Here is a 10869-nt window from a genome sequence, read left to right on the forward strand (position 1 = left end):
ACTTTAATTAGAGGAATGTTCTAGTTGAGCGAATCAGAATTTGAGTTGAGAATTGCAGAAAATTAAATGGCGGGAAAGTAAATAACAGAAAGGTAAATGCTAGAAATAAGAGCAAAAAGTAAATGACTGAAAGTAAAGTGCAGAATTGTAAATGGGAATGGGGGAATTGCTCATGAAAGTAAATGACAGAAAATAAAGAGAATGGGTAAGATCAGAAATGGGGAGTTCATTGGGCTTAGGAGATGTTGCATTCTCCGGATCAATTTCATTTTCATCTCTTCCTCAATCAATGCAATCATTGATCTCCTTGGCAATCTTAAGTGATTGAATTACAATTTCTTGTAATTCAATCTCTCAAATCTTGATCAATAGCCAATTCTTTGGTCAATTGCTCATGAGAAGAGATGAAGTATGGTCACTGATTATACCACATGCATTTCCCAAATCAAGTGTTGAGAGAATTATAGTCACATATCCATCTAAACCCAATTTGGTCCAGCATGAGAAAGCATTTCTAGCCTGATCTCTTCATTCCTCTTTCAAGGTTCAGAAGAGATCCAAGTATGAATAGCTTCTTTTCCAAGATAACTACCCAATTGGATGAAGATCGAAAGCTTTCAAGTAAAATCAAGAGAAAAGATAGAAGAAGAATAATGAAAACTAGTATTGATCCATCAAATTACAACAGAGCTCCCTAACCCAATGAAAGGGGTTTAGTTGTTTATAGCTCTGGAAAATGAAAACAAAGATGGAGAATATATGATGATACTAGAAGTGTAGAGAAAGTAAATACAGAGAGTAGTTCTATGCCCAGAGGCTCCCTATAATTTCCAACTCTCAAAATAATTCAAAGCTACTCCTATATATACTACTCTTCTGTTCTTCTAGTTGATTCTTCAAGTCTTGGGTATGGGCCTTTGGATCTTGAGTTTGAAGCAGTTTTCTTCTTCATTGGGCTTAGCTTTACTTGCAGAGAGAAAGTGTGAAGTGGGCAGAGACTTTTAGCTCAGGAAGTTAGTGGTGTTAACGTTCAGTGAAAATGTGGGTTCGAGAACGTTAGTGACAATCACCTTTTTCACTAACGTTCCTCACCAAAGTTAAGAGCCACGTTAACCTCAACGTTAGTGGCACAAACGTTGCCACTAATGTTTCCACTATGTCCTTCGCACACGTTATTGGGACTCAACTTTCCCAATAACGTTTAGGATTCTCCCCCTTCCCTACGTTAGTGTTCACGTTAACTTAGTTAACGTAGCTCTTTTAACGTAGGCTTGCCAACCTTCGAGAACGTTAGTGACACTTACCATTGTCACTAACGTTCCAATGTGCCCCTAATTCTCACATTAGAGTCCACGTTAACTAGGTTAATGTGGCTTCTAACGTGGCCATGCTAGCCATCTCCAACGTTAGTGACAAAGTTGAGTGTCACTAACATTGGCTCAACATTCCCTTATCCACGTTAGCTTCCACGTTAACTAAGTTAACGTGGGAGTTAACGTGGCTCATGGTGGCATGTGTGGGCTCCTTCCAACGTTAGTGACAATGTTGGGTGTCACTAACGTTGGCGTCACCTCCCTTCTTCACGTTAACTTCCACGTTAACTAAGTTAACGTGGGAATTAACGTGGCTTATTGGGGCTTGTGTGGGTTCCTTCCAACGTTAGTGACAATGTTTGGTGTCACTAACGTTGTCGACCACCTTGTTTCCTCACGTTAGCTTCCACGTTAACTAGGTTAACATGGGAGTTAACGTGGCTTAATGTGACTTGGCCAACGTTAGTGATAATGTTGAATGTCACTAACGTTGGCTTCCCCCCTTTCTTCTTAACGTTAGAGGCCACGTTAACTAAGTTAACGTGGTGACTAACGTGGCCACTTATGAGCTTGGTCCAACGTTAGTGATAATGTTAAGTGTCACTAACGTTGGCTCCATTTCTTTTCTTCCACGTTAGAGTTCACGTTAACTTAGTTAACGTGACTCTTAACGTGGGCAATGATGGCTTCGAAAGCGTTATTGGCAATGACTTTTCTCATTAACTTTGCAAGTTACTCCCATTCCACGTTAGTGTCAACGTTAGTGTAACTAACTTTGCCACTAATGTGTTTCTTCTTTGCTTCCTTTGTCCTGAAATCAAGCAATAAAGTGCATCAAAGTTCTAGTCCAAGTCATGGGAAATGCAACATTCAATTTGTCCTTAAAGTCATGCAAAAATCCTCATGAAATCATGTAAAGTGCACAATGTATGCTTGAATCCAGATGTAAGTGAATATGTACCCAAAACTAGCTTATTTCCTAAGGAAATGCATGAAGCTACCCTAAAACAGTAAAGAAAAGGTCAGTGAAACTGGCCAAAATGCCCTGGCATCAGCCGTCTAGCTTGCCGAGTGTGTAACAAAGTTATTTCAATCTCAAGGTCAAGCTCGGCTAAACTAGAGTTCGGTTGAGACCGAGTCATCAAACTTGGAAGTTATAGCACATGCATAAAAGAAATCTAAACTACAACTAAGTATTGAAAGCGAGTAAACTATCTACACTATTCACATATTCACATAACCAATATCAAGGCATACGTTGCAACCATTCCCCGGCAACGGCGCCAAAAATTTGATAAACAAAGACTATCGTCGGTGAAGAATTTCACAAAATATTCGCGTAGCAAGTATAGCCCTCAACCGACAAATGATCCTCGAATCAAATTTTAATGGTTTTGGTTGTCACAAAGTTCAACCCCAACAAAAGTAACCGAAGTATTCAAACCTCGGGTCATCTCACAAGGAATGGGCAAACATGTGCATCAACATTGATTAGAATTCTGGGGTTGGAAGTCATGATTAAGAAATTAAACTAATAGACCTAACAAGCAAGAAATCTTAAAATGCAAGAAATTAAATCAAGTAACTAAAACAAAGCGTGAGCGATTCCAACTAATAAGAGAACATTCAATATGATTCTACTCTAAAACTAAACAAGTAATTATAACTAGGATTAAGCAATTGAGATTTTTGGGTTTCAAATATGAATAATAAAAGCAACTCTTGGCTAGGCATAGGACTTGGGATCACTATCCTTGTCTAATAACCAAATGTTGACAATTGTGAGGAACCAAGCTCATTAAGTTTACTTCTATACTTGAAGATCAAATGGCTTGGTTGAAGAGAGAACTTTTGCGTGGTCTAGAAATTCGCAGATAAATCCTCGTTGCAGGTATAGCTTCTAAACCAACAAAAGTCCTTTCTTACAAACGATTTGGTAGTCACAAGTAACAAACCCCTTTAAAATTGATAACCGAAGTATTTAAACCTCGGGTCGTTGGTGCACGAAATTGTGATCATCAATGGCGCCAACAACTTGGTACGCACAATTGTAATCTCAACTCTTTATCACAAGTGCACTGGGTCGTCCAGGTAATAAACCTTACGCGAGTAAGGGTCGATCCCACGGAGATTGTCGGCTTGAAGCAAGCTATGGTCATCTTGTAAATCTCAGTCAGGCGGATTCAAATGGTTATGGAGGATTGATAATTAAAAGATGAATAAAACATAAAATAAAGATAGAGATACTTATGTAATTCATTGGTGAGAATTTCAGATAAGCGTATGAAGATGCTTTGTTCCTCTGAACCTCTGCTTTCTCATTGCCTTCTTCTAATCATTCATACTCCCTTCCATGGCAAGCTTTATGTTGGGCATCACCGTTGTCAATGGCTACTTCCCGTCCTCTCAGTGAAAATATTCTACGCACGCTGTCACCGCACGGCTAATCATCTGTCGGTTCTCGATCATGTTGGAATAGGATCCATTGATCCTTTTGCGTCTGTCACACGCCCAACACTCGCGAGTTTGAAGCTCGTCACAGTCATCCCTTCCCAGATCCTACTCAGAATGCCACAGACAAGGTTTAGACATTCTGGATCTCAGGAATGGCTGCCAATAATTCTAGCCTATACCACGAAGGTTCTAATCTTAGATTAGAAACCCAAGAGATACACATTCAAGCTTGTTTGCATGTAGAACAGAAGTGGTTGTCAGGAACGTGTTCATAGATGAGAATGGTGATGACTGTCACATAATAATCACATTCATCATGTTCTTGTGTGCGAATGAATATCTTAGAGAAGAAGTAGGCGTGAATTGAATAGAAAAACAGTAGTACTTTGCATTAATTCATGAAGAACAGCAGAGCTCCACACCTTAATCTATGGAGTGTAGAAACTCCACCGTTTAAAATACAAAAGTGATAATGGTAGTCATTGGCTTCGGCCCCAGAGTGGGAATCCGAAGAACCAAGATTTAAAATACAATAGTAAAAGGTCCTATTTATAGAGAACTAGTAGCCTAGGGTTTATAGAAATAAGTAATTAATGCAGAAATCTTCTTCTGGGCCCACTTGGTGTGTGCTTGAGCTGAGCATTGAAGCTTTCACATGTAGAGACTTTTCTTGGAGTTAAACGCCAGCTTTTGTGCCAGTTTGGGCGTTTAACTCCAGCTTTTGTGCCAGTTCTGGCGTTTTGACGCCAGAATTCTTAAGCTGACTTGGAACGCCAGTTTGGGCCATCAAATCTTGGGCAAAGTATGAACTATTATATATTGCTGGAAATCCCAGGATGTCTACTTTCCAACGCAATTGAGAGCGCGCCAATTGGACTTTTGTAGCTCCAGAAAATCCACTTCGAGTGCAGGGAGGTCAGAATCCAACATCATCTGTAGTCCTTTTTCAGCCTCTGAATCAGATTTTTGCTTAGGTCCCTCAATTTCAGCCAGAAAATACCTGAAATCACAGAAAAACACACAAACTCATAGTAAAGTCTAGAAATGTGATTTTTAAATAAAAACTAATAAAAATATAATAAAAACTAACTAAAATATACTAAAAACATACTAAAAACAATGCCAAAAAGCGTATAAATTATCCGCTCATCACAACACCAAACTTAAATTGTTGCTTGTCCCCAAGCAACTGAAAATCAAATAGGATAAAAGAAGAGAATATACAATGAATTCCAAAAACATCTATGAAGATCAGTATTAATTAGATTAGCGGGGCTTTTAGCTTTTTGCTTCTGAACAGTTTTGGCATCTCACTTTATCCCTTGAAGTTCAGAATGATTGGCATCTATAGGAGCTTAGAATCCAGATAGTGTTATTGATTTTCCTAGTTAAGTATGTTGATTCTTGAACACAGCTACTTTATGAGTCTTGGCCGTGACCCTAAGCATTTTGTTTTCCAGTATTACCACTGGATACATAAATGCCACAGACACATGACTTGGTGAACCTTTTCAGATTGTGACTCAGCTTTGCTAAAGTCCATAGTGAGAGGTGTCCAAGGCTCTTAAGCACACTCTTTTTGCTTTGGACCATGACTTTAACCGCTCAGTCTCAAGTTTTCACTTGACACCCTCACGCCACAAGCACATGGTTAGGGACAGCTTGGTTTAGCCGCTTAGGCCAGGATTTTATTCCTGTGGGCCCTCCTATCCACTGATGCTCAAAGCCTTGGATCCTTTTTATTTTACCCTTGCCTTTTCGTTTAAAGGGGTATTGGCTTTTTCCGCTTGCTTTTTTTTCGCATATATATATTTTTTCTGCAAGCTTTTCACTGCTTTTTCTTGCTTTAAGAATCAATTTTATGATTTTTCAGATTATCAAATAACATTTCTCTTTTTCCATCATTCTTTCAAGAGCCAACAATTTTAACATTCATGAACAACCAAATTCAAAAATATGCACTGTTCAAGCATTCATTCAGAAAGACAAAAGTATTGCCACCACATCAAAATAATTAATCTGTTATAAAATTCGAAATTCATACACTTCTTATTCTTTTTCAATTAAAACATTTTTCATTTTAAGAAAGGTGATGGATTCATTTTCATAGCTTTAAGGCATAGACACTTAGACACTAGTGATCATATAATAAAGACACAAACATAAATACACATAAAGCATAAAAATTCAAAAAACAAAAAATAAAGAACAAGGAGATTAAAGAACGGGTCCACCTTAGTGATGGCGGCTTGTTCTTCCTCTCGAAGGTCTAATGGAGTGCTTGAGCTCCTCAATGTCTCTTCCTTGCCTTTGTTGCTCCTCTCTCATGACTCTTTGGTCTTCTCTAATTTTATGGAGGAGGATGGAATGCTCTTGGTCATGTTGGAACTTAATTCTCCTAGGGAGGTGTTTGATTTGCTCCCAATAGTTTTGTAGAGGAAAATGTATCCCTTGAGGCATCTCAGAGATTTCATGATGAGAAATTTCCTTATGCTCATGGTGAGGTTCTCTTACTTGCTCCATCCTTTTCTTAGTGATGGGCTTATCCTCATCAATGAGAATGTCTTCCTCTATGTCAATTCTAGCTGAATTACAGAGGTGACAAATGAGGTGAGGGAAGGCTAACCTTGCCAAAGTAGAGGACTTGTCCGCCACCTTGTAGAGTTCTTGGGAGATAACCTCATGAACTTCTACTTCCTCTCTAGTCATGATGCTATGAATCATGATGGCTCGGTCTATAGTAACTTCAGATCGGTTGCTAGTGGGAATGATTGAGCGTTGGATAAACTCCAACCATCCCCTAGCCACGGGCTTGAGGTCATGCCTTCTTAGTTGAACCGGCTTCCCTCTTGAATCTCTCTTCCATTGAGCGCCCTCTTCACAAATGTCTATGAGGACTTGGTCCAACCTTTGATCAAAGTTGACCCTTCTAGTGTAGGGGTGTGCATCTCCTTGCATCATGGGCAAGTTGAATGCCAACCTTACATTCTCCGGACTAAATCTAAGCATTTCCCCCGAACCATTGTAAGCCAATTCTTTGGGTCCGGGTTCACACTTTGATCATGGTTCTTGGTGATCCATGCATTGGCATAGAACTCTTAAACCATTAAGATTCCGACTTGTTGAATGGGATTGGTGAGAACTTTCTAACCTCTTCTTCGAATCTCATGTCGGATTTCCGGATATTCACCCTTTTTTAGTTTGAAAGGGACCTCGGGGATCACCTTCTTCTTGGTCACAACTTCATAGAAGTGGTCTTGGTGCACCCTTGAGATGAATCTCTCCATCTCCCATGACTCGGAGGTGGAAGATTTTGCCTTCCCTTTCCTCTTTCTAGAGGTTTCTCCGGCCTTAGGTGCCATAAATGGTTATGAAAAAACAAAAAGCAACACTTTTACCACACCAAACTTAGAAGGTTTGCTCATCCTCAAGAAAAAGAAGAAAGAAGAGAGTAGAAGAAGAAGGAATAGAGGAGATGGAGGGGGCTTAGTGTTTCGGCCAAGGGGGAGAAGTAGTGTGTATGTTGTATGAAAATGAAGGAGTGAAGATGGGTTTATATAGGAGTGGAGAGGGGGGTATGGTTCGGCTATTATGGGTGGGTTTAGGTGGGAAAGTGGTTTGAATTTGAATGGTGAGGTATGTGGGGTTTTATGTAAGATGGATGTGAGTGGTAAAGAGAATGGTGGGATTTGATAGGTGAGGGGTTTTTTGGGAAGAGGTATTGAGGTGATTGGTGAATGGGTGAAGAAGAGAGAGAGAGGTGGGGTAGGTGGGGATCCTGTGGGGTCCACAGATCCTGAGGTGTCAAGGATTCTTCATCCCTGCACCATGTGGCGTGCAAAACGCCCCTTGCTGCCAATCCTGGCGTTAAACGCCAAGCTGCTGCCCATTTCTGGTGTTTAACGCCAACTTCTTGCCCATTCCTGGCGTTAAACGCCAGTCTGGTGCCTATTTCTGGCGTTGAACGCCCAGAATGGTGCCAGACTGGGCGTTTAACGCCCATTCTGCTACCCTTACTGGCGTTTAAACACCAGTAAGTTTCTCCTCCAGGGTGTTCTGTTTTTGCTTTTTCAATTGTTTTTTTTTTACTTCACATGATCATCAACCTACAGAAAACATAAAATAACAAAAGAAAATAGAAATTTAACATAGATAATTAAAGATTGGGTTGCCTCCCAACAAGCGCTTCTTTAATGTCAATAGCTTGACAGTGGGCTCTCATAGAGCCTCACAGATGTTTAGAGCAATGTTGGAACCTCCCAACACCAAACTTTAGAGTTTGAATGTGGGGGTTCAACACCAAACTTAAAGTTTGGTTGTGGCCTCCCAACACCAAACTTAGAGTTTGACTGTGGTGGCTCTGTTTGACTCTGTATTGAGAGAAGCTCTTCATGCTTCCTCTCCATAGTTACAGAGGGATATCCTTGAGCTTTAAACACAAGGGGGTCTTCATTCACTTGAATGATCAATTCTCCTCTGTCAACATCAATTACAGCTTTTGCTGTGGCTAGGAAGGGTCTGCCAAAGATGATGGATTCATCCATACACTTCCCAGTCTCTAGGATTATGAAATCAGCAGGGATGTAGTGGACTTCAACCTTTACCAAGACATCCTCTACAAGTCCATAAGCCTATTTCCTTGAATTGTCTGTCATCTCTAGTGAGATTCTTGCAGCTTGTACCTCAATGATCCCTAGCTTCTCCATTATAGAGAGAGGCATGAGGTTTATACTTGACCCTAGGTCACACAAAGCCTTCTCAAAGGTCCTGGTGCCTATGGTACAAGGTATTGAGAACTTCCCAGGATCTTGTCTCTTTTGAGGTAATCTCTGCCTAGTCAAGTCATCCAGTTCTTTGGTGAGCAAGGGGGGTTCATCCTCCCAAGTCTCATTACGAAATAACTTGGCATTTAGTTTCATGATTGCTCCAAGGTACTTAGCAACTTGCTCTTCAGTAACATCTTCATCCTCTTCAGAGGAAGAATACTCATCAGAGCTCATGAATGGCAGAAGTAAATTCAATGAAATCTCTATGGTCTCTGTGTGAGCCTCAGATTCCCATGGTTTCTCATCAGGGAATTCCATGGAGGCCAGTGGACGTCCAGTGAGGTCTTCCTCAGTGGAGATCACTGCCTCTTCCTCCTCTCCAAGTTCGGCTGTGTGGGTCATGTTGATGGCCTTGCACTCTTCTTTTGGATTCTCTTCTGTATTGCTTAGAAGAGTACTAGGAGGGAGTTCAGTAACTTTCTTACTCAGCTGACCTACTTGTGCCTCCAAATTTCTAATGGAGGACCTTGTTTCAGTCATAAAACTTTGAGTGGTTTTAATTAGATCAGAGACTACAGTTGCTAAGTCAGAGTGGCTCTGTTTAGAATCATCCGTCTGTTGCTGAGAAGATGATGGAAAAGGCTTGCTATTGCTAAACATATTTCTTCCACCATTACTGTTGTTGAAACCTTGTTGAGGTCTCTGTTGGTCCTTCCATGAGAGATTTGGACGATTTCTCCATGAAGGATTGTAAGTGTTTCCATAGGAATCTCCCATGTAATTCACCTCTTCCATTGCTGGGTTCTCAGAATCATAAGCTTCTTCTTCAAATGAAGCTTCTTTGGTACTGCCTATTGCTGCTTGCATTCCAGACAGACTCTGAGAAATCATATTGACTTGTTGAGTCAATATTTTGTTCTGGGCCAGTATGGCATTCAGAGTATCAATCTCAAGAACTCCTTTCTTCTGATTTGTCCCATTATTCACAGGATTTCTTTCAGAGGTGTACATGAATTGGTTATTTGCAACCATTTCAATGAGTTCCTGAGCTTCTGCAGGCGTCTTCTTCAGATGAAGAGATCCTCCAGCAGAGCTGTCCAATGACATCTTGGACAGTTCAGATAGACCAACATAGAAGATACCTATGATGCTCCATTCGGAAAGCATGTCAGAAGGACACCTTCTGATCAATTGCTTGTATCTTTCCCAAGCTTCATAGAGGGATTCACCTTCCTTCTATCTGAAGGTTTAGACTTCCACTCTAAGCTTGCTCAATTTTTGAGGTGGAAAGAACTTTGCCAAAAAGGCATTAACTAGCTTTTCCCAAGAGTTCAGGCTTTCTTTAGGTTGTGAGTCCAACCATGTCCTAGCTCTGTCTCTTACAGCAAAGGGAAAAAGCATAAGCTTGTAGACCTCGGGATCAACCCCATTAGTCTTGACAGTGTCACAGATTTACAAGAATTCAGCCAAGAACTGATGAAGATCTTCCAATGGAAGTCCATGAAACTTGCAATTCTATTGCATTAGAGAAACTAATTGAGGCTTAAGCTCAAAGTTGTTTGCTCCAATGGCAGGGATTGAGATGCTTCTCCCATAGAAGTCAGGAGTAGGTGCAGTAAAGTCACCAAGCACCTTCCTTGCATTGTTGGTGTTTTCGGCTGCCACGGCTTTTCCTTGTTTGAAAAGCTCTGTTAGGTCCTCTACAGAGAGTTGTACTTTAGCTTCTCTCAGCTTTCTCTTCAAGGTCCTTTTGGGTTCAGGATCAGCCTCAACCATAATGTCTTTGTCCTTACTCCTGCTCATATGAAAGAGAGAAGAAGAAAGTATGGAATCCTCTATGTCACAGTATAGAGATTCCTTGAGGTGTCAGAGAAAAAGAAAAATAGAAGGAGGAGGTAGAAAGAGAAGAATTCGAACTTATCAAGAGGAATAGAGTTCGAATTATTGATAGTGGAGGAGTGTTAGTCCTTAAATAGAAGGATGTGAGAAGAGGGGAAGAATTTTCGAAATTAAAGTAAAATATTTTGAAATAATTAAAAGAAATTTTGAAAATTTGATTGAGATTTTCAAAAATTAAGATTGGGAAAGAAATTAAGTGATTTTGAAAAAGATTTTGAAATTAGAAATTAAAAAGATATGATTGAAAAAAATTTGAAAAATATATGATTGAAAAGATATGATTGAGAAGATATGATTGAAAATCAAATTTAAAAGAGAAAGTTTTAAAATTAAAGTTGATTACTTGACTAACAAGAAATTAGAAGATATGATTCTAGAATTAAAACTTTTGATCCTTTCTTAATAGGCAAGTAACAACTAGAAAATTTTGAATTAAA

General features: G+C 39.9%; 1 non-coding gene across 1 annotated transcript; it reads left to right on the forward strand.

Moving 5' to 3' along the window:
- The first annotated feature begins 9694 nt into the window (after positions 1-9694).
- LOC148576403 (small nucleolar RNA R71) lies at positions 9695-9802 on the forward strand. The gene has a single exon (XR_015903596.1). It is a non-coding gene; the product is annotated as a small nucleolar RNA R71 (small nucleolar RNA).
- Positions 9803-10869: the final 1067 nt, after the last annotated feature.

This window comes from Arachis ipaensis, chromosome B1 (genome assembly GCF_059453495.1).
Source record: "Arachis ipaensis isolate K30076 ecotype BB chromosome B1, ASM5945349v1, whole genome shotgun sequence".
Taxonomy (NCBI): domain Eukaryota; kingdom Viridiplantae; phylum Streptophyta; class Magnoliopsida; order Fabales; family Fabaceae; genus Arachis; species Arachis ipaensis.